We start from the raw sequence: 25519 nt of genomic DNA on the forward strand, positions 1-25519 counted from the left end.
TTGTTTCATACATTTACACCGTTTTTTCTTATCAAAATGTATTACATTATTGATAGCTCTTATGGCAAGTTTATTGTTTTTTATTTATATCAATTATAAATATATACTTTGATTTGTTATTAAAATATGAAGAAATTGAAAATCATATTTACACAATGAATTACTGTTTTCTTTTTTATTTATGAATATATAAATCAATTATTATAAATTAACGATTTATAAAATCATTGAAAAATGTTCAAAGCTTATTGCAAGAGATATTTAAAAGATGATGCAGCAAACTAGGTTCAACAATTAGTAGTTAGAACCATCGAGAAGATTACTACTTGTAAGAATACACCGGGAAGGCTGAGAAAAATAAGCAACTAGATATAGGTAGTACTAAAGAGTGCTGAGTGATACTACAATCTTAAAAATGATATCAAGATTTAATAGTAAATATGGATTGGATGTTACATTAGTTAGTAATGAAGGTGAGTTTGCACCAATTATTCTTGATAGCAAAGAATGTTTGCGTTTAATTGAAACAGCTATTAAAAACGCTAGATATTTGGGAAAAATCAAAATTGGAATGGACGTTACAGTTTCTGAGTTTTACGTGTAAAGCAATTTATTTTGTTTAAATTTATATATAATAACTTTAATTATGTATAATATGATTTATTATATGAATTCCAATAACTTCAATAATAATTGCAGTGATGGAAAGTACGATTTTGATTTCAAAAATAAGTCGGACAATAAAGACAAAAGACAAATAATCTCAACTGAAGCTTTAACAAAGAAATCATTAAAGAATTTTCAATAGTATCAATTATAGAAGATCCATTTGATAAAGATCATTGGGAAGCATGGACTAATTTTACTGCATCCACTGACATCCAAGTATATTTATTATTAATAACATTTTTTTAATATTATATCATTCTTAGTTTCTGAATAAATGTATTTGTATCTGTATTTAAATATTAAAAATAACTATGATATAACTTAATTTTTGTTTAGTAATAAATTTGGCAACGCCGCACCCAATTTCACGCACAATCATACGCCTTTGAGTAGTTAAAATCATGTGCTTTGTTATTCAAGCACTGCGCGCAATCGTATAGGTACCTAAAAAGGTAAAGCACGCGCAATCATACTCCGCCGCTAAAACCGTTGTAACGTTCATAAAGGACCGTCGGACATTATTTTAATATCAATAAAATTATGAATATTCAAAAATTTAACACTTAAGTCCACTAAAAACCACTTTTTGAAAAAAACCCGTATTTATGCAAGTTTTGCGGTGAATGATTTGTTTTTAAACTCCGAAACTTTACACGTGTCGTTAGATGAGTTGCAGATACATTTTGTGCGCGAAAAAACCGTTAATAATAACGAAAAACGATGTATTTTTATTTCGTGTTATCGAGAGAAAACGCTACTGCTTTTAAGTGTAATGGTAGTTTCAAGGGTATTTCAACGTAGTTACGAAAAATATTGACGTTCAATATAATAAAAATCTACTGTATAATAATAATACATTATGTGTATAACATAACTCGGCTTGTCCGGCAGATTGTACATATAATTTTAATAAATTTAATATTTATACACAAAGGAACACAATAATGATGATATATATATAATGTCTAATCGAAGTATTTGAACATACTATCTGCAGCTGATTTAACGCTAGCTGATAGATATTTCTAGTCGAAAGTCTTTTGAATACGAATATTATATAATAATGATTTATTTGAAGGTTTAAATCGTTTAAAGTTTAATAAGTATTTAAAAAATAACTATTGTGTCACATGTAAATCATATTTTAGGAAATTACAACTTATTGAGATTTGCATTATTGCAGACAGCAGCCACTAATTATAGGTGGGTATAATAATACGGTAAACGAACACTTTGTACTATTTATTGTTTGAGTTGCATACCGCGATCACTTTGTACGGTTACAATAAAATGGTAGAAATCGACCGCGGACACTTAGTACAGTATGAATAAACCGGAAAATATATTTTACAAGATAAGATTAAATTAAATAACTCAAAACTTTAGATCGTGAATCGTGATTGCAATCAGTATAAGACGTGGGTTTGGTGATGACACAGTAGAGCATAACATTTACACTCTGAAATTCGAGTACACTATGAACCAAAACTAATCAACTATAAACCAAATCTTAAATTATTAAATAATATGGTTATAATTATACCATTTTTAGAATAAATAAATCAAATATTTGTTGGAAGTGTTCGAAAGAGTAACTTGTACAGGTAAATTTACTACAAACCCTTATGGACCTAACCTAACCGGTGAGTTATAAGTTATAATAAATCATATATATTATTTTATAATATAACATAAGAAATTAGAATATTAAATTATTAAATTAATATACATGTATATAGGTACTTGTGTAAAATGTAACAGGTCTATGTTACAATCGTTGAATATATAAATATATATATATGTTTATAATATAATATATTTAGTTCATATAGATTAATATAAATCGGTTAGTGTTGATGGAGTAATGAGTGTAGTACTGCAATATATTGGTACACTCAAAAGTCAAAACCATGTATCGTTTTGGTGCGTAAAATTCATAGCCACTCGGACAGGCCATCCGTTTAGTCCGTGACACGATGTCGGTGATGTAATTTTATGTCGCTACAATATTTTGATGTATAATAAATTAATAAATATATATATGTCGTCATCACTGCCACAGTTCGGATATATATTTATAATATACATGGATCTCGTTCAGTAATATCATGATGCCACCGCAACTAGACGTCGTCACTGCAACACTCAAAAACATGTTGACCATTGGTTGTGAGTACCCGTAATCCCACATCACACGATATTTGATTAATTTTTATTTTTTTACTCAATACCATTTGCGATTTCCATCGGCTTCTTTATCGGTCGCCGTATTATCTGCGTCTCCGATTGCGTTCGGCCATTCGTCATTGGTATACGACATACGTCGTATACCGGCCCGTTTTAATATATTATTATGACGTGCATCCGAGTGCGTCACCACTTCATGGCACTTACTCGGTGTTAAACGCTTCTGTAATTTTATCATTGTTGTCCGGCTTCTTCGCCGGTTGTTCCACCGCAGCACGCCAACTTCTGTACCGTTTGTCGTTACCGTCATCGTTACCTATGTATGCGCAATGCAGTCTCGCTCTTACTATACCGTTGTATATGACGTTTCGTGACCATCATAAGCAGTCGGTCGCGTTGTTCCGTAACGATTAATTGTCGAGCTCTCGCCGTTAATCAGTAACAATAGCCATAACTGCTATTGGTGTCGTTGCGACAGCATCGTCCTCCACTCCGGTCCCGCTCGCCGCCAGGACGCGCGATTGTAAACGGCGGGTGTCGTTCGGGTGGCCGCCATGCAGAGGGGGTGTAACGCGTCCATAATCGAGCGTGCGGCAATCGTGAACTCGTCACACGACGGAGTGCCGGAGAACGCGCGTTCGTGATTTATCGCCAAACTCCGAAGTGCCTCCTCTTTTTCGTACCCTCGATCCCGCATCGCTATAGTCGTCCTATGCGACGTCTTCTCCCAAGAACCACAATTTTACGTACGTCGTCGGTTTGTCAACTACTGTATCGTCGACAGCGACATATTGTGTCTTTGTATAATTCCACGCTGTTTACGCCGTTATCGAAAATTACCATAATCTACACTTCGGATGATGCCGGCCGGTGCTATATCTCAGTCACTAAATACACTGATACTAACTGATTATACGTTTATTGTGTGCATACGTCTCCGATTGCTGGTGTAGCACAGGTTGTTATTCCGTCGCTTCCCGAAAACGCAAACCGAATTTAGATACATATTATACTCGTCTAAAGGTCTTCACTTTTGTATATACATATACATGGGCGTAGCTAGAATTAAAATCAGGGGGGGCAGTGGCATAGTTAATTTTAAATCATTAAAATTCAATTTATAAGGTGTAAGAAATATAATTTAGTTTAAAATGCAAGGGGAGGGCACTTAACAATAACGAAAGTAAGATCGAGACTGGCGAAAATTACGGCGGCCGTGTTAAATTGCGCGCATCGGCGAACCGGTACGGCGGCAGATAACACGCCGTCGTAATTTACGTAATACAATATTATAAAACTCACACAACAATAATAATTATAATAAATAAACAAAAATAAATACAAAAACAAAAATAGCTGCTGATGCGCGTGAGTGTTTGTGTGTGTGTGTGTGTGTGTGTCAATCGGTGGTGATGTGGAGGCGACAGTAATTGTGTTTAGTAATGAACAGATAAATTTGTTTGACTCAACTTTAATGCAATGATTTGGGATACATATGTTTGTTTATTTTCATCCAGTAATTAGTACTCAATAAAAATAGGTAATAATAAAAAAATAAGAGTTTTTCCTTATTAGACAATACTAGTAGGTTAATCCATGATAAAAAGACCAAAAATGTTATTTGTTCAAACTTCATTAATTCAATTATTATAATTTATAATGAATTCAATTTATTTCGAAATTTATAATGTTTTATGACTATAATAAGTGTATCGTTCGTGTTTCACTTATTATAGTCATATAGGTTGGTTGAATTAAGAATAATATTATAACACGGCGAATTGATAGATCTCCGTTGACGTGAATTATTATATTATATTCGACAGTTGTACCTATTATATATTATATGAATATGAGTAATTAAATGAAAATATAATCACAAAATCATCAACGTTATACACATATTAGGTTAAGACATAAAAAATAGTCGGTAATTTTTCAAAATAAAAATACTTTGCTAAAGAGACAAACAACAACGACGTCAAAACATACGCATTGTCATGATGTTATATTTTCGTTGCCAATCAATCGATCGGAAACAGCCACGACTGATATAATAATATAATATATTTTTATCATTGTACAATCCGTTATATTAAGCTCACTGACTATACATAATTATATAACTTAAAGTTTGTTAAGTTAATTTAAGTATTATAGTGTGATTTAATATGTTTCTATGTACCTATATATAGTTCAATCGAAAGAAGTGAAATATTTAAATAAAAAAATAAAAAAATAAAACACCTAAAAATACAGTACAAATCGAAGTCGTCGTTAAAAAAAAGTATACCTAAACTAGCCGATTAGATTGATAAACATAGGTACTTGCTGACTAGTAATGCAAAAATCGCAATACATCGTCTGAAAAATGTTCTCGGCGCTGATCACGGAAGAAATATATTTCGAGTTCATTTGCGTTTCAACAGTCCTAGACGTTTAACATCATTTTTTCTCTATATAAAGTCACATATTATTATTATACACAGAATGGCTCATTATAGAGTACTCTATTTTAAAAAATTCAACATAATTAATAACAGCATTGGCATAAAATTATTCAAAAAAAGATTCTACAACGCATGGATAACAACAGAGATAAATCTGACGCACACACGTCGTCCAAAAATAACACAATTGTAGAAGTCTTAAAAATTGGCATGAGACAACTAGAAGACGTTATAATTAAAAAACCGGTGATTGAAACTGTAGTATTTGTCAACGAAGAAAAAGTTAAACTGCCACTCGTTCAACCCGTCTTACGATACGTGTATAGTTTCATAGTCGAAAAATAAATCCTTCACCGCGAAAACTTGCATAATTCTTTTTTACAAAAAAGTGGTTTTTGCATACTTAGGTGCTTGATATTTTGATTTTCGAAATTTTCACGATATGAAAAGAATGTCCGACGGTCCCTTTTGCGCGATATAACGTTATCAAAGTCATCCCGAGTACGCATCCGTCGTAAAAATACGCATATGTAATATTTTGGGTGAAAAACGGTGAAAAACGACAGGGGCCGTTGCCGTCCGTCATATACTTATATAAAATGAAATTCTTGATTATTTTGTGTTTTTTTTTACGCAAACTGTTACTGCATTCCGTCTTACAATACGTGTATAGTTTCATAATCGAAAAATAAATCCTTCACCACGAAAACTTGCATACGCGTTTTTTTCAAAAAAGTGGTTTTTGCATACTTGGGTGCTTGATATTTTGATTTTCGAAATTATTTTGATATGGAAAGAATGTTCGACGGTCCCTGATGCGCGCTACAACGTTTTCAAAGTCATCGCGAGTACGCTTCCATCGTAAAAATACGCATATGTAATATTTTGGGTGAAAAACGGTGAAAAACGACAGGGGCCGTGGCCGTCCGTCATATACTTATATAAAATGAAATACTTGATTATTTTGTGTTTTTTTTGACGAAATCTGTTACTGCATTCCGTCTTACAATACGTGTATAGTTTCATAATCGAAAAATAAATCCTTTCCCACGAAAACTTGCATACGCGTTTTTTTCAAAAAAGTGGTTTTTGCATACTTAGGTGCTTGATATTTTGATTTTCGAAATTATTTTGATATGGAAAGAATGTTCGACGGTCCATGATGCGCGCTACAACGTTTTCAAAGTCATCGCGAGTACGCTTCCATCGTAAAAATACGCATATGTAATATTTTGGGTGAAAAACGACAGGGGCCGTGGCCGTCCGTCATATACTTATATAAAATAAAAATCTTGATTATTTTGTGTTTTTTTTGGCGCAAACTGTTACTGCATTCCGTCTTTCAAAACGTGTATAGTTTCAAAGTCGAAAAATAAATCCTTCACCACGAAAACTTGCATACGCGTTTTTTTCAAAAAAGTGGTTTTTGCATACTTAGGTGCTTGATATTTTGATTTTCGAAATTTTCACGATATGAAAAGAATGTCCGACGGTCCCTTTTGCGCGATATAACGTTATCAAAGTCATCCCGAGTACGCATCCGTCGTAAAAATACGCATATGTAATATTTTGGGTGAAAAACGGTGAAAAACGACAGGGGCCGTTGCCGTCCGTCATATACTTATATAAAATGAAATTCTTGATTATTTTGTGTTTTTTTTTACGCAAACTGTTACTGCATTCCGTCTTACAATACGTGTATAGTTTCATAATCGAAAAATAAATCCTTCACCACGAAAACTTGCATACGCGTTTTTTTCAAAAAAGTGGTTTTTGCATACTTGGGTGCTTGATATTTTGATTTTCGAAATTATTTTGATATGGAAAGAATGTTCGACGGTCCCTGATGCGCGCTACAACGTTTTCAAAGTCATCGCGAGTACGCTTCCATCGTAAAAATACGCATATGTAATATTTTGGGTGAAAAACGGTGAAAAACGACAGGGGCCGTGGCCGTCCGTCATATACTTATATAAAATGAAATTCTTGATTATTTTGTGTTTTTTTTGACGCAAACTTTTACTGCATTCCGTCTTACAATACGTGTATAGTTTCATAATCGAAAAATAAATCCTTCCCCACGAAAACTTGCATACGCGTTTTTTTCAAAAAAGTGGTTTTAGCGTACTTAGGTGCTTGATATTTTGATTTTCGAATTTATTTTGATATGGAAAGAATGTCCGTGGGTCCCTTTGGCATGCTTTAACGTTTTCAAAGTCATCGCGAGTACGCTTCCATCGTAAAAATACGCATATGTAATATTTTGGGTGAAAAACGGTGAAAAACGACAGGGGCCGTGGCCGTCCGTCATATACTTATATAAAATGAAATTCTTGATTATTTTGTGTTTTTTTTTACGCAAACTGTTACTGCATTCCGTCTTACAATACGTGTATAGTTTCATAATCGAAAAATAAATCCTTCACCACGAAAACTTGCATACGCGTTTTTTTCAAAAAAGTGGTTTTTGCATACTTAGGTGCTTGATATTTTGATTTTCGAAATTATTTTGATATGGAAAGAATGTTCGACGGTCCATGATGCGCGCTACAACGTTTTCAAAGTCATCGCGAGTACGCTTACATCGTAAAAATACGCATATGTAATATTTTGGGTGAAAAACGACAGGGGCCGTGGCCGTCCGTCATATACTTATATAAAATAAAAATCTTGATTATTTTGTGTTTTTTTTGGCGCAAACTGTTACTGCATTCCGTCTTTCAAAACGTGTATAGTTTCAAAGTCGAAAAATAAATCCTTCACCACGAAAACTTGCATACGCGTTTTTTTCAAAAAAGTGGTTTTAGTGTACTTAGGTAGTTGATATTTTTATTTTCGAAATTATTTTGATATGGAAAGAATGTTCGACGGTCCCTGATGCGCGCTACAACGTTTTCAAAGTCATCGCGAGTACGCTTCCATCGTAAAAATACGCATATGTAATATTTTGGGTGAAAAACGGTGAAAAACGACAGGGGCCGTGGCCGTCCGTCATATACTTATATAAAATGAAATTCTTGATTATTTTGTGTTTTTTTTTACGCAAACTGTTACTGCATTCCGTCTTACAATACGTGTATAGTTTCATAATCGAAAAATAAATCCTTCACCACGAAAACTTGCATACGCGTTTTTTTCAAAAAAGTGGTTTTTGCATACTTAGGTGCTTGATATTTTGATTTTCGAAATTATTTTGATATGGAAAGAATGTTCGACGGTCCATGATGCGCGCTACAACGTTTTCAAAGTCATCGCGAGTACGCTTACATCGTAAAAATACGCATATGTAATATTTTGGGTGAAAAACGACAGGGGCCGTTGCCGTCCGTCATATACTTATATAAAATGAAATTCTTGATTATTTTGTGTTTTTTTTTACGCAAACTGTTACTGCATTCCGTCTTACAATACGTGTATAGTTTCATAATCGAAAAATAAATCCTTCACCACGAAAACTTGCATACGCGTTTTTTTCAAAAAAGTGGTTTTTGCATACTTGGGTGCTTGATATTTTGATTTTCGAAATTATTTTGATATGGAAAGAATGTTCGACGGTCCCTGATGCGCGCTACAACGTTTTCAAAGTCATCGCGAGTACGCTTCCATCGTAAAAATACGCATATGTAATATTTTGGGTGAAAAACGGTGAAAAACGACAGGGGCCGTGGCCGTCCGTCATATACTTATATAAAATGAAATTCTTGATTATTTTGTGTTTTTTTTGACGCAAACTTTTACTGCATTCCGTCTTACAATACGTGTATAGTTTCATAATCGAAAAATAAATCCTTCCCCACGAAAACTTGCATACGCGTTTTTTTCAAAAAAGTGGTTTTAGCGTACTTAGGTGCTTGATATTTTGATTTTCGAATTTATTTTGATATGGAAAGAATGTCCGTGGGTCCCTTTGGCATGCTTTAACGTTTTCAAAGTCATCGCGAGTACGCTTCCATCGTAAAAATACGCATATGTAATATTTTGGGTGAAAAACGGTGAAAAACGACAGGGGCCGTGGCCGTCCGTCATATACTTATATAAAATGAAATTCTTGATTATTTTGTGTTTTTTTTTACGCAAACTGTTACTGCATTCCGTCTTACAATACGTGTATAGTTTCATAATCGAAAAATAAATCCTTCACCACGAAAACTTGCATACGCGTTTTTTTCAAAAAAGTGGTTTTTGCATACTTAGGTGCTTGATATTTTGATTTTCGAAATTATTTTGATATGGAAAGAATGTTCGACGGTCCATGATGCGCGCTACAACGTTTTCAAAGTCATCGCGAGTACGCTTACATCGTAAAAATACGCATATGTAATATTTTGGGTGAAAAACGACAGGGGCCGTGGCCGTCCGTCATATACTTATATAAAATAAAAATCTTGATTATTTTGTGTTTTTTTTGGCGCAAACTGTTACTGCATTCCGTCTTTCAAAACGTGTATAGTTTCAAAGTCGAAAAATAAATCCTTCACCACGAAAACTTGCATACGCGTTTTTTTCAAAAAAGTGGTTTTAGTGTACTTAGGTAGTTGATATTTTTATTTTCGAAATTATTTTGATATGGAAAGAATGTTCGACGGTCCCTGATGCGCGCTACAACGTTTTCAAAGTCATCGCGAGTACGCTTCCATCGTAAAAATACGCATATGTAATATTTTGGGTGAAAAACGGTGAAAAACGACAGGGGCCGTGGCCGTCCGTCATATACTTATATAAAATGAAATTCTTGATTATTTTGTGTTTTTTTTTACGCAAACTGTTACTGCATTCCGTCTTACAATACGTGTATAGTTTCATAATCGAAAAATAAATCCTTCACCACGAAAACTTGCATACGCGTTTTTTTCAAAAAAGTGGTTTTTGCATACTTGGGTGCTTGATATTTTGATTTTCGAAATTATTTTGATATGGAAAGAATGTTCGACGGTCCCTGATGCGCGCTACAACGTTTTCAAAGTCATCGCGAGTACGCTTCCATCGTAAAAATACGCATATGTAATATTTTGGGTGAAAAACGGTGAAAAACGACAGGGGCCGTGGCCGTCCGTCATATACTTATATAAAATGAAATTCTTGATTATTTTGTGTTTTTTTTGACGCAAACTTTTACTGCATTCCGTCTTACAATACGTGTATAGTTTCATAATCGAAAAATAAATCCTTCCCCACGAAAACTTGCATACGCGTTTTTTTCAAAAAAGTGGTTTTAGCGTACTTAGGTGCTTGATATTTTGATTTTCGAATTTATTTTGATATGGAAAGAATGTCCGTGGGTCCCTTTGGCATGCTTTAACGTTTTCAAAGTCATCGCGAGTACGCTTCCATCGTAAAAATACGCATATGTAATATTTTGGGTGAAAAACGGTGAAAAACGACAGGGGCCGTGGCCGTCCGTCATATACTTATATAAAATGAAATTCTTGATTATTTTGTGTTTTTTTTTACGCAAACTGTTACTGCATTCCGTCTTACAATACGTGTATAGTTTCATAATCGAAAAATAAATCCTTCACCACGAAAACTTGCATACGCGTTTTTTTCAAAAAAGTGGTTTTTGCATACTTAGGTGCTTGATATTTTGATTTTCGAAATTATTTTGATATGGAAAGAATGTTCGACGGTCCATGATGCGCGCTACAACGTTTTCAAAGTCATCGCGAGTACGCTTACATCGTAAAAATACGCATATGTAATATTTTGGGTGAAAAACGACAGGGGCCGTGGCCGTCCGTCATATACTTATATAAAATAAAAATCTTGATTATTTTGTGTTTTTTTTGGCGCAAACTGTTACTGCATTCCGTCTTTCAAAACGTGTATAGTTTCAAAGTCGAAAAATAAATCCTTCACCACGAAAACTTGCATACGCGTTTTTTTCAAAAAAGTGGTTTTAGTGTACTTAGGTAGTTGATATTTTTATTTTCGAAATTATTTTGATATGGAAAGAATGTTCGACGGTCCCTGATGCGCGCTACAACGTTTTCAAAGTCATCGCGAGTACGCTTCCATCGTAAAAATACGCATATGTAATATTTTGGGTGAAAAACGGTGAAAAACGACAGGGGCCGTGGCCGTCCGTCATATACTTATATAAAATGAAATTCTTGATTATTTTGTGTTTTTTTTTACGCAAACTGTTACTGCATTCCGTCTTACAATACGTGTATAGTTTCATAATCGAAAAATAAATCCTTCACCACGAAAACTTGCATACGCGTTTTTTTCAAAAAAGTGGTTTTTGCATACTTAGGTGCTTGATATTTTGATTTTCGAAATTATTTTGATATGGAAAGAATGTTCGACGGTCCATGATGCGCGCTACAACGTTTTCAAAGTCATCGCGAGTACGCTTACATCGTAAAAATACGCATATGTAATATTTTGGGTGAAAAACGACAGGGGCCGTGGCCGTCCGTCATATACTTATATAAAATAAAAATCTTGATTATTTTGTGTTTTTTTTGGCGCAAACTGTTACTGCATTCCGTCTTTCAAAACGTGTATAGTTTCAAAGTCGAAAAATAAATCCTTCACCACGAAAACTTGCATACGCGTTTTTTTCAAAAAAGTGGTTTTAGTGTACTTAGGTAGTTGATATTTTTATTTTCGAAATTATTTTGATATGGAAAGAATGTTCGACGGTCCCTGATGCGCGCTACAACGTTTTCAAAGTCATCGCGAGTACGCTTCCATCGTAAAAATACGCATATGTAATATTTTGGGTGAAAAACGGTGAAAAACGACAGGGGCCGTGGCCGTCCGTCATATACTTATATAAAATGAAATTCTTGATTATTTTGTGTTTTTTTTGAAGCAAACTGTTACTGCATTCCGTCTTACAATACGTGTATAGTTTCATAATCGAAAAATAAATCCTTCACCACGAAAACTTGCATACGCGTTTTTTTCAAAAAAGTGGTTTTTGCATACTTGGGTGATTGATATTTTTATTTTCGAAATTATTTTGATATGGAAAGAATGTTCGACGGTCCATGATGCGCGCTACAACGTTTTCAAAGTCATCGCGAGTACACTTCCATCGTAAAAATACGAATATGTAATATTTTGGGTGAAAAACGACAGGGGCCGTGGCCGTCCGTCATATACTTATATAAAATAAAAATCTTGATTATTTTTTGTTTTTTTTGGCGCAAACTGTAACTACATTCCGTCTTTCAAAACGTGTATAGTTTCAAAGTCGAAAAATAAATCCTTCACCACGAAAACTTGCATACGCGTTTTTTTCAAAAAAGTGGTTTTAGCGTACTTAGGTGCTTGATATTTTGATTTTCGAATTTATTTTGATATGGAAAGAATGTCCGTGGGTCCCTTTGGCATGCTATAACGTTTTCAAAGTCATCGCGAGTACGCTTCCATCGTAAAAATACGCATATGTAATATTTTGGGTGAAAAACGGTGAAAAACGACAGGGGCCGTGGCCGTCCGTCATATACTTATATAAAATGAAATTCTTGATTATTTTGTGTTTTTTTTGACGCAAACTGTTACTGCATTCCGTCTTACAATACGTGTATAGTTTCATAATCGAAAAATAAATCCTTCACCACGAAAACTTGCATACGCGTTTTTTTCAAAAAAGTGGTTTTTGCATACTTGGGTGATTGATATTTTTATTTTCGAAATTATTTTGATATGGAAAGAATGTTCGACGGTCCCTGATGCGCGCTACAACGTTTTCAAAGTCATCGCGAGTACGCTTCCATCGTAAAAATACGCATATGTAATATTTTGGGTGAAAAACGGTGAAAAACGACAGGGGCCGTGGCCGTCCGTCATATACTTATATAAAATGAAATACTTGATTATTTTGTGTTTTTTTATAAGGCAAACTGTTACTGCATTCCGTCTTACAATACGTGTATAGTTTCATAATCGAAAAATAAATCCTTTCCCACGAAAACTTGCATACGCGTTTTTTTCAAAAAAGTGGTTTTTGCATACTTAGGTGCTTGATATTTTGATTTTCGAAATTATTTTGATATGGAAAGAATGTTCGACGGTCCATGATGCGCGCTACAACGTTTTCAAAGTCATCGCGAGTACACTTCCATCGTAAAAATACGCATATGTAATATTTTGGGTGAAAAACGACAGGGGCCGTGGCCGTCCGTCATATACTTATATAAAATAAAAATCTTGATTATTTTGTGTTTTTTTTGGCGCAAACTGTTACTGCATTCCGTCTTTCAAAACGTGTATAGTTTCAAAGTCGAAAAATAAATCCTTCACCACGAAAACTTGCATACGCGTTTTTTTCAAAAAAGTGGTTTTAGTGTACTTAGGTAGTTGATATTTTTATTTTCGAAATTATTTTGATATGGAAAGAATGTTCGACGGTCCCTGATGCGCGCTACAACGTTTTCAAAGTCATCGCGAGTACGCTTCCATCGTAAAAATACGCATATGTAATATTTTGGGTGAAAAACGGTGAAAAACGACAGGGGCCGTGGCCGTCCGTCATATACTTATATAAAATGAAATTCTTGATTATTTTGTGTTTTTTTTTACGCAAACTGTTACTGCATTCCGTCTTACAATACGTGTATAGTTTCATAATCGAAAAATAAATCCTTCACCACGAAAACTTGCATACGCGTTTTTTTCAAAAAAGTGGTTTTTGCATACTTAGGTGCTTGATATTTTGATTTTCGAAATTATTTTGATATGGAAAGAATGTTCGACGGTCCATGATGCGCGCTACAACGTTTTCAAAGTCATCGCGAGTACGCTTACATCGTAAAAATACGCATATGTAATATTTTGGGTGAAAAACGACAGGGGCCGTGGCCGTCCGTCATATACTTATATAAAATAAAAATCTTGATTATTTTGTGTTTTTTTTGGCGCAAACTGTTACTGCATTCCGTCTTTCAAAACGTGTATAGTTTCAAAGTCGAAAAATAAATCCTTCACCACGAAAACTTGCATAAGCGTTTTTTTCAAAAAAGTGGTTTTAGTGTACTTAGGTAGTTGATATTTTTATTTTCGAAATTATTTTGATATGGAAAGAATGTTCGACGGTCCCTGATGCGCGCTACAACGTTTTCAAAGTCATCGCGAGTACGCTTCCATCGTAAAAATACGCATATGTAATATTTTGGGTGAAAAACGGTGAAAAACGACAGGGGCCGTGGCCGTCCGTCATATACTTATATAAAATGAAATTCTTGATTATTTTGTGTTTTTTTTGACGCAAACTGTTACTGCATTCCGTCTTACAATACGTGTATAGTTTCATAATCGAAAAATAAATCCTTCACCACGAAAACTTGCATACGCGTTTTTTTCAAAAAAGTGGTTTTTGCATACTTGGGTGATTGATATTTTTATTTTCGAAATTATTTTGATATGGAAAGAATGTTCGACGGTCCATGATGCGCGCTACAACGTTTTCAAAGTCATCGCGAGTACACTTCCATCGTAAAAATACGAATATGTAATATTTTGGGTGAAAAACGACAGGGGCCGTGGCCGTCCGTCATATACTTATATAAAATAAAAATCTTGATTATTTTTTGTTTTTTTTGGCGCAAACTGTAACTACATTCCGTCTTTCAAAACGTGTATAGTTTCAAAGTCGAAAAATAAATCCTTCACCACGAAAACTTGCATACGCGTTTTTTTCAAAAAAGTGGTTTTAGCGTACTTAGGTGCTTGATATTTTGATTTTCGAATTTATTTTGATATGGAAAGAATGTCCGTGGGTCCCTTTGGCATGCTATAACGTTTTCAAAGTCATCGCGAGTACGCTTCCATCGTAAAAATACGCATATGTAATATTTTGGGTGAAAAACGGTGAAAAACGACAGGGGCCGTGGCCGTCCGTCATATACTTATATAAAATGAAATTCTTGATTATTTTGTGTTTTTTTTGACGCAAACTGTTACTGCATTCCGTCTTACAATACGTGTATAGTTTCATAATCGAAAAATAAATCCTTCACCACGAAAACTTGCATACGCGTTTTTTTCAAAAAAGTGGTTTTTGCATACTTGGGTGATTGATATTTTTATTTTCGAAATTATTTTGATATGGAAAGAATGTTCGACGGTCCCTGATGCGCGCTACAACGTTTTCAAAGTCATCGCGAGTACGCTTCCATCGTAAAAATACGCATATGTAATATTTTGGGTGAAAAACGGTGAAAAACGACAGGGGCCGTGGCCGTCCGTCATATACTTATATAAAATGAAATACTTGATTATTTTGTGTTTTTTTATAAGGCAAACTGTTACTGCATTCCGTCTTACAATACGTGTATAGTTTCATAATCGAAAAATAAATCCTTTCCCACGAAAACTTGCATACGCGTTTTTTTCAAAAAAGTGGTTTTTGCATACTTAGGTGCTTGATATTTTGATTTTCGAAATTATTTTGATATGGAAAGAATGTTCGACGGTCCATGATGCGCGCTACAACGTTTTCAAAGTCATCGCGAGTACACTTCCATCGTAAAAATACGCATATGTAATATTTTGGGTGAAAAACGACAGGGGCCGTGGCCGTCCGTCATATACTTATATAAAATAAAAATCTTGATTATTTTTTGTTTTTTTTGGCGCAAACTGTTACTGCATTCCGTCTTTCAAAACGTGTATAGTTTCAAAGTCGAAAAATAAATCCTTCACCACGAAAACTTGCATACGCGTTTTTTTCAAAAAAGTGGTTTTAGTGTACTTAGGTAGTTGATATTTTGATTTTCGAAATTATTTTGATATGGAAAGAATGTTCGACGGTCCCTGATGCGCGCTACAACGTTTTCAAAGTCATCGCGAGTACGCTTCCATCGTAAAAATACGCATATGTAATATTTTGGGTGAAAAACGGTGAAAAACGACAGGGGCCGTGGCCGTCCGTCATATACTTATATAAAATGAAATTCTTGATTATTTTGTGTTTTTTTTGACGCAAACTGTTACTGCATTCCGTCTTACAATACGTGTATAGTTTCATAATCGAAAAATAAATCCTTCACCACGAAAACTTGCATACGCGTTTTTTTCAAAAAAGTGGTTTTTGCGTACTTGGGTGATTGATATTTTTATTTTCGAAATTATTTTGATATGGAAAGAATATTCGACGGTCCCTGATGCGCGCTACAACGTTTTCAAAGTCATCGCGAGTACGCTTCCATCGTAAAAATACGCATATGTAATATTTTGGGTGAAAAACGGTGAAAAACGACAGGGGCCGTGGCCGTCCGTCATATACTTATATAAAATGAAATTCTTGATTATTTTGTGTTTTTTTTGACGCAAACTGTTACTGCATTCCGTCTTACAATACGTGTATAGTTTCATAATCAAAAAATAAATCCTTCACCACGAATACTTGCATACGCGTTTTTTTCAAAAAAGTGGTTTTAGCGTACTTAGGTGCTTGATATTTTGATTTTCGAATTTATTTTGATATGGAAAGAATGTCCGTGGGTCCCTTTGGCGTGCTATAACGTTTTCAAAGTCATCGCGAGTACGCTTTTATCGTAAAAATACGCATATGTAATATTTTGGGTGAAAATCGGTGAAAAACGACAGGGGCCGTGGCCGTCCGTCATATACTTATATGAAATGAAACTCTTGATTATTTTGTGTTTTTTTTGACGCAAACTGTTACTGCATTCCGTCTTACAATACGTGTATAGTTTCATAATCGTAAAATAAATCCTTCATCACGAAAACTTGCATACGCGTTTTTTTCAAAAAAGTGGTTTTTGCATACTTGGGTGATTGATATTTTGATATTCGAAATTATTTTGATATGGAAAGAATGTTCGACGGTCCCTGATGCGCGCTACAACGTTTTCAAAGTCATCGCGAGTACGCTTCCATCGTAAAAATACGCATATGTAATATTTTGGGTGAAAAACGGTGAAAAACGACAGGGGCCGTGGCCGTCCGTCATATACTTATATAAAATAAAAATTTTGATTATTTTGTGTTTTTTTTGGCGCAAACTGTTACTGCATTCCGTCTTACAATACGTGTATAGTTTCATAGTCGAAAAATAAATCCTTCACCACGAAAACTTGCATACGCGTTTTTTTCAAAAAAGTGGTTTTTGCATACTTAGGTGCTTGATATTTTGATTTTCGAAATTATTTTGATATGGAAAGAATGTTCGACGGTCCATGATGCGCGCTACAACGTTTTCAAAGTCATCGCGAGTACGCTTCCATCGTAAAAATACGCATATGTAATATTTTGGGTGAAAAACGACAGTGGCCGTGGCCGTCCGTCATATACTTATATAAAATAAAAATCTTGATTATTTTGTGTTTTTTTTGGCGCAAACTGTTACTGCATTCCGTCTTTCAAAACGTGTATAGTTTCAAAGTCGAAAAATAAATCCTTCACCACGAAAACTTGCATACGCGTTTTTTTCAAAAAAGTGGTTTTAGTGTACTTAGGTAGTTAATATTTTGATTTTCGAAATTATTTTGATATGGAAAGAATGTTTGACGGTCCCTGATGCGCGCTACAACGTTTTCAAAGTCATCGCGAGTCGCTTCCATCGTAAAAATACGCATATGTAATATTTTGGGTGAAAAACGGTGATAAACGACAGGGGCCGTGGCCGTCCGTCATATACTTATATAAAATGAAATTCTTGATTATTTTGTGTTTTTTTTTGTCGCAAACTGTTACTGCATTCCGTCTTACAATACGTGTATAGTTTCATAATCGAAAAATAAATCCTTCACCACGAAAACTTGCATACGCGTTTTTTTCAAAAAAGTGGTTTTTGCATACTTGGGTGATTGATATTTTTATTTTCGAAATTATTTTGATATGGAAAGAATGTTCGACGGTCCCTGATGCGCGCTACAACGTTTTCAAAGTCATCGCGAGTACGCTTCCATCGTAAAAATACGCATATGTAATATTTTGGGTGAAAAACGGTGAAAAACGACAGGGGCCGTGGCCGTCCGTCATATACTTATATAAAATGAAATTCTTGATTATTTTGTGTTTTTTTTGACGCAAACTGTTACTGCATTCCGTCTTACAATACGTGTATAGTTTCATAATCGAAAAATAAATCCTTCACCACGAAAACTTGCATACGCGTTTTTTTCAAAAAAGTGGTTTTTGCATACTTGGGTGATTGATATTTTTATTTTCGAAATTATTTTGATATGGAAAGAATGTTCGACGGTCCCTGATGCACGCTACAACGTTTTCAAAGTCATCGCGAGTACGCTTCCATCGTAAAAATACGCATATGTAATATTTTGGGTGAAAAACGGTGAAAAACGACAGGGGCCGTGGCCGTCCGTCATATACTTATATAAAATGAAATACTTGATTATTTTGTGTTTTTTTTTAAGGCAAACTGTTACTGCATTCCGTCTTACAATACGTGTATAGTTTCATAATCGAAAAATAAATCCTTTCCCACGAAAACTTGCATACGCGTTTTTTTCAAAAAAGTGGTTTTTGCATACTTAGGTGCTTGATATTTTGATTTTCGAAATTATTTTGATATGGAAAGAATGTTCGACGGTCCATGATGCGCGCTACAACGTTTTCAAAGTCATCGCGAGTACACTTCCATCGTAGAAATACGCATATGTAATATTTTGGGTGAAAAACGACAGGGGCCGTGGCCGTCCGTCATATACTTATATAAAATAAAAATCTTGATTATTTTTTGTTTTTTTTGGCGCAAACTGTTACTGCATTCCGTCTTTCAAAACGTGTATAGTTTCAAAGTCGAAAAATAAATCCTTCACCACGAAAACTTGCATACGCGTTTTTTTCAAAAAAGTGGTTTTAGCGTACTTAGGTGCTTGATATTTTGATTTTCGAATTTATTTTGATATGGAAAGAATGTCCGTGGGTCCCTTTGGCATGCAATAACGTTTTCAAAGTCATCGCGAGTACGCTTCCATCGTAAAAATACGCATATGTAATATTTTGGGTGAAAAACGGTGAAAAACGACAGGGGCCGTGGCCGTCCGTCATATACTTATATAAAATGAAATTCTTGATTATTTTGTGTTTTTTTTTACGCAAACTGTTACTGCATTTCGTCTTACAATACGTGTATAGTTTCATAATCGAAAAATAAATCCTTCACCACGAAAACTTGCATACGCGTTTTTTTCAAAAAAGTGGTTTTTGCATACTTAGGTGCTTGATATTTTGATTTTCGAAATTATTTTGATATGGAAAGAATGTTCGACGGTCCATGATGCGCGCTACAACGTTTTCAAAGTCATCGCGAGTACGCTTCCATCGTAAAAATACGCATATGTAATATTTTGGGTGAAAAACGACAGGGGCCGTGGCCGTCCGTCATATACTTATATAAAATAAAAATCTTGATTATTTTGTGTTTTTTTTGGCGCAAACTGTTTCTGCATTCTGTCTTTCAAAACGTGTATAGTTTCAAAGTCGAAAAATAAATCCTTCACCACGAAAACTTGCATACGCGTTTTTTTCAAAAAAGTGGTTTTAGTGTACTTAGGTAGTTGATATTTTGATTTTCGAAATTATTTTGATATGGAAAGAATGTTTGACGGTCCCTGATGCGCGCTACAACGTTTTCAAAGTCATCGCGAGTACGCTTCCATCGTAAAAATACGCATATGTAATATTTTGGGTGAAAAACGGTGAAAAACGACAGGGGCCGTGGCCGTCCGTCATATACTTATATAAAATGAAATTCTTGATTATTTTGTGTTTTTTTTGACGCAAACTGTTACTGCATTCCGTCTTACAATACGTGTATAGTTTCATAATCGAAAAATAAATCCTTCACCACGAAAACTTGCATACGCGTTTTTTTCAAAAAAGTGGTTTTTGCATACTTGGGTGATTGATATTTTTATTTTCGAAATTATTTTGATATGGAAAGAATGTTCGACGGTCCCTGATGCACGCTACAACGTTTTCAAAGTCATCGCGAGTACGCTTCCATCGTAAAAATACGCATATGTAATATTTTGGGTGAAAAACGGTGAAAAACGACAGGGGCCGTGGCCGTCCGTCATATACTTATATAAAATGAAATACTTGATTATTTTGTGTTTTTTTTTAAGGCAAACTGTTACTGCATTCCGTCTTACAATACGTGTATAGTTTCATAATCGAAAAATAAATCCTTTCCCACGAAAACTTGCATACGCGTTTTTTTCAAAAAAGTGGTTTTTGCATACTTAGGTGCTTGATATTTTGATTTTCGAAATTATTTTGATATGGAAAGAATGTTCGACGGTCCATGATGCGCGCTACAACGTTTTCAAAGTCATCGCGAGTACACTTCCATCGTAGAAATACGCATATGTAATATTTTGGGTGAAAAACGACAGGGGCCGTGGCCGTCCGTCATATACTTATATAAAATAAAAATCTTGATTATTTTTTGTTTTTTTTGGCGCAAACTGTTACTGCATTCCGTCTTTCAAAACGTGTATAGTTTCAAAGTCGAAAAATAAATCCTTCACCACGAAAACTTGCATACGCGTTTTTTTCAAAAAAGTGGTTTTAGCGTACTTAGGTGCTTGATATTTTGATTTTCGAATTTATTTTGATATGGAAAGAATGTCCGTGGGTCCCTTTGGCATGCAATAACGTTTTCAAAGTCATCGCGAGTACGCTTCCATCGTAAAAATACGCATATGTAATATTTTGGGTGAAAAACGGTGAAAAACGACAGGGGCCGTGGCCGTCCGTCATATACTTATATAAAATGAAATTCTTGATTATTTTGTGTTTTTTTTTACGCAAACTGTTACTGCATTTCGTCTTACAATACGTGTATAGTTTCATAATCGAAAAATAAATCCTTCACCACGAAAACTTGCATACGCGTTTTTTTCAAAAAAGTGGTTTTTGCATACTTAGGTGCTTGATATTTTGATTTTCGAAATTATTTTGATATGGAAAGAATGTTCGACGGTCCATGATGCGCGCTACAACGTTTTCAAAGTCATCGCGAGTACGCTTCCATCGTAAAAATACGCATATGTAATATTTTGGGTGAAAAACGACAGGGGCCGTGGCCGTCCGTCATATACTTATATAAAATAAAAATCTTGATTATTTTGTGTTTTTTTTGGCGCAAACTGTTTCTGCATTCTGTCTTTCAAAACGTGTATAGTTTCAAAGTCGAAAAATAAATCCTTCACCACGAAAACTTGCATACGCGTTTTTTTCAAAAAAGTGGTTTTAGTGTACTTAGGTAGTTGATATTTTGATTTTCGAAATTATTTTGATATGGAAAGAATGTTTGACGGTCCCTGATGCGCGCTACAACGTTTTCAAAGTCATCGCGAGTACGCTTCCATCGTAAAAATACGCATATGTAATATTTTGGGTGAAAAACGGTGAAAAACGACAGGGGCCGTGGCCGTCCGTCATATACTTATATAAAATGAAATTCTTGATTATTTTGTGTTTTTTTTGACGCAAACTGTTACTGCATTCCGTCTTACAATACGTGTATAGTTTCATAATCGAAAAATAAATCCTTCACCACGAAAACTTGCATACGCGTTTTTTTCAAAAAAGTGGTTTTTGCATACTTGGGTGATTGATATTTTTATTTTCGAAATTATTTTGATATGGAAAGAATGTTCGACGGTCCCTGATGCGCGCTACAACGTTTTCAAAGTCATCGCGAGTACGCTTCCATCGTAAAAATACGCATATGTAATATTTTGGGTGAAAAACGGTGAAAAACGACAGGGGCCGTGGCCGTCCGTCATATACTTATATAAAATGAAATACTTGATTATTTTGTGTTTTTTTTTAAGGCAAACTGTTACTGCATTCCGTCTTACAATACGTGTATAGTTTCATAATCGAAAAATAAATCCTTTCCCACGAAAACTTGCATACGCGTTTTTTTCAAAAAAGTGGTTTTTGCATACTTAGGTGCTTGATATTTTGATTTTCGAAATTATTTTGATATGGAAAGAATGTTCGACGGTCCATGATGCGCGCTACAACGTTTTCAAAGTCATCGCGAGTACACTTCCATCGTAAAAATACTCATATGTAATATTTTGGGTGAAAAACGACAGGGGCCGTGGCCGTCCGTCATATACTTATATAAAATAAAAATCTTGATTATTTTTTGTTTTTTTTGGCGCAAACTGTTACTGCATTCCGTCTTTCAAAACGTGTATAGTTTCAAAGTCGAAAAATAAATCCTTCACCACGAAAACTTGCATACGCGTTTTTTTTCAAAAAAGTGGTTTTAGCGTACTTAGGTGCTTGATATTTTGATTTTCGAATTTATTTTGATATGGAAAGAATGTCCGTGGGTCCCTTTGGCATGCAATAACGTTTTCAAAGTCATCGCGAGTACGCTTCCATCGTAAAAATACGCATATGTAATATTTTGGGTGAAAAACGGTGAAAAACGACAGGGGCCGTGGCCGTCCGTCATATACTTATATAAAATGAAATTCTTGATTATTTTGTGTTTTTTTTTACGCAAACTGTTACTGCATTTCGTCTTACAATACGTGTATAGTTTCATAATCGAAAAATAAATCCTTCACCACGAAAACTTGCATACGCGTTTTTTTCAAAAAAGTGGTTTTTGCATACTTAGGTGCTTGATATTTTGATTTTCGAAATTATTTTGATATGGAAAGAATGTTCGACGGTCCATGATGCGCGCTACAACGTTTTCAAAGTCATCGCGAGTACGCTTCCATCGTAAAAATACGCATATGTAATATTTTGGGTGAAAAACGACAGGGGCCGTGGCCGTCCGTCATATACTTATATATAATAAAATTCTTGATTATTTTGTGTTTTTTTTGGCGCAAACTGTTACTGCATTCCGTCTTACAATACGTGTATAGTTTCATAGTCGAAAAATAAATCCTTCACCACGAAAACTTGCATACGCGTTTTTTTTCAAAAAAGTAGTTTTAGCGTACTTAGGTGCTTGATATTTTGATTTTCGAATTTATTTTGATATGGAAAGAATGTTCGACGGTCCCTGATGCGCGCTACAACGTTTTCAAAGTCATCGCGAGTACGCTTCCATCGTAAAAATACGCATATGTAATATTTTGGGTGAAAAACGGTGAAAAACGACAGGGGCCGTGGCCGTCCGTCATATACTTATATAAAATGAAATTCTTGATTATTTTGTGTTTTTTTTGACGCAAACTGTTACTGCATTCCGTCTTACAATACGTGTATAGTTTCATAATCGAAAAATAAATCCTTCACCACGAAAACTTGCATACGCGTTTTTTTCAAAAAAGTGGTTTTTGCATACTTGGGTGATTGATATTTTTATTTTCGAAATTATTTTGATATGGAAAGAATGTTCGACGGTCCCTGGTGCGCGCTACAACGTTTTCAAAGTCATCGCGAGTACGCTTCCATCGTAAAAATACGCATATGTAATATTTTGGGTGAAAAACGGTGAAAAACGACAGGGGCCGTGGCCGTCCGTCATATACTTATATAAAATGAAATACTTGATTATTTTGTGTTTTTTTTTAAGGCAAACTGTTACTGCATTCCGTCTTACAATACGTGTATAGTTTCATAATCGAAAAATAAATCCTTTCCCACGAAAACTTGCATACGCGTTTTTTTCAAAAAAGTGGTTTTTGCATACTTAGGTGCTTGATATTTTGATTTTCGAAATTATTTTGATATGGAAAGAATGTTCGACGGTCCCTGATGTGCGCTACAACGTTTTCAAAGTCATCGCGAGTACGCTTCCATCGTAAAAATACGCATATGTAATATTTTGGGTGAAAAACGACAGGGGCCGTGGCCGTCCGTCATATACTTATATAAAATAAAAATCTTGATTATTTTGTGTTTTTTTTGGCGCAAACTGTTACTGCATTCCGTCTTACAATACGTGTATAGTTTCATAGTCAAAAAATAAATCCTTCACCACAAAAGCTTGCATACGCGTTTTTTTCAAAAAAATGGTTTTAGTGTACTTAGGTGCTTGATATTTTGATTTTCGAATTTATTTTGAAATGGAAAGAATGTCCGTGGGTCCCTTTGGCGTGCTATAACGCTTTCAAAGTCATCACGAGTACGCTTCCATCGTAAAAATACGCATATGTAATATTTCGGGTGAAAAACGACAGGGGCCGTGGCCGTCCGTCATATACTTATATAAAATAAAAATTTTGATTATTTTGTGTTTTTTTTGGCGCAAACTGTTACTGCATTCCGTCTTACAATACGTGTATAGTTTCATAGTCGAAAAATAAATCCTTCATAACGAAAACTTGCATACGCGTTTTTTTTAAAAAAGAGGTTTTAGCGTACTTAGGTGCTTGATATTTTGATTTTCGAACTTTTTTTGATATGGAAAGAATGTCCGACGGTCCCTGATGCTCGCTACAACGTTTTCAAAGTCATCGCGAGTACGCTTCCATCGTAAAAATACGCATATGTAATATTTTGGGTGAAAAACGACAGGGGCCGTGGCCGTCCGTCATATACTTATATAAAATAAAAATCTTGATTATTTTGTGTTTTTTTTGGCGCAAACTGTTACTGCATTCCGTCTTTCAAAACGTGTATAGTTTCAAAGTCGAAAAATAAATCCTTCACCACGAAAACTTGCATACGCGTTTTTTTCAAAAAAGTGGTTTTAGTGTACTTAGGTAGTTGATATTTTGATTTTCGAAATTATTTTGATATGGAAAGAATGTTTGACGGTCCCTGATGCGCGCTACAACGTTTTCAAAGTCATCGCGAGTACGCTTCCATCGTAAAAATACGCATATGTAATATTTTGGGTGAAAAACGGTGAAAAACGACAGGGGCCGTGGCCGTCCGTCATATACTTATATAAAATGAAATTCTTGATTATTTTGTGTTTTTTTTGACGCAAACTGTTACTGCATTCCGTCTTACAATACGTGTATAGTTTCATAATCGAAAAATAAATCCTTCACCACGAAAACTTGCATACGCGTTTTTTTCAAAAAAGTGGTTTTTGCATACTTGGGTGATTGATATTTTTATTTTCGAAATTATTTTGATATGGAAAGAATGTTCGACGGTCCATGATGCGCGCTACAACGTTTTCAAAGTCATCGCGAGTACGCTTCCATCGTAAAAATACGCATATGTAATATTTTGGGTGAAAAACGACAGGGGCCGTGGCCGTCCGTCATATACTTATATATAATAAAAATCTTGATTATTTTGTGTTTTTTTTGGCGCAAACTGTTTCT

The 25519-nt window shown here is 34.7% G+C and overlaps 1 pseudogene; it reads left to right on the top strand.

Annotated features, from left to right (window-relative positions):
• The first annotated feature begins 234 nt into the window (after positions 1–234).
• The window catches only part of LOC132928871 (enolase-like), a 41242-nt pseudogene continuing 15957 nt past the window's right edge, over positions 235–25519 (top strand).

The sequence above is a fragment of the Rhopalosiphum padi genome, chromosome 4 (assembly GCF_020882245.1).
Source record: "Rhopalosiphum padi isolate XX-2018 chromosome 4, ASM2088224v1, whole genome shotgun sequence".
NCBI lineage: Eukaryota > Metazoa > Arthropoda > Insecta > Hemiptera > Aphididae > Rhopalosiphum > Rhopalosiphum padi.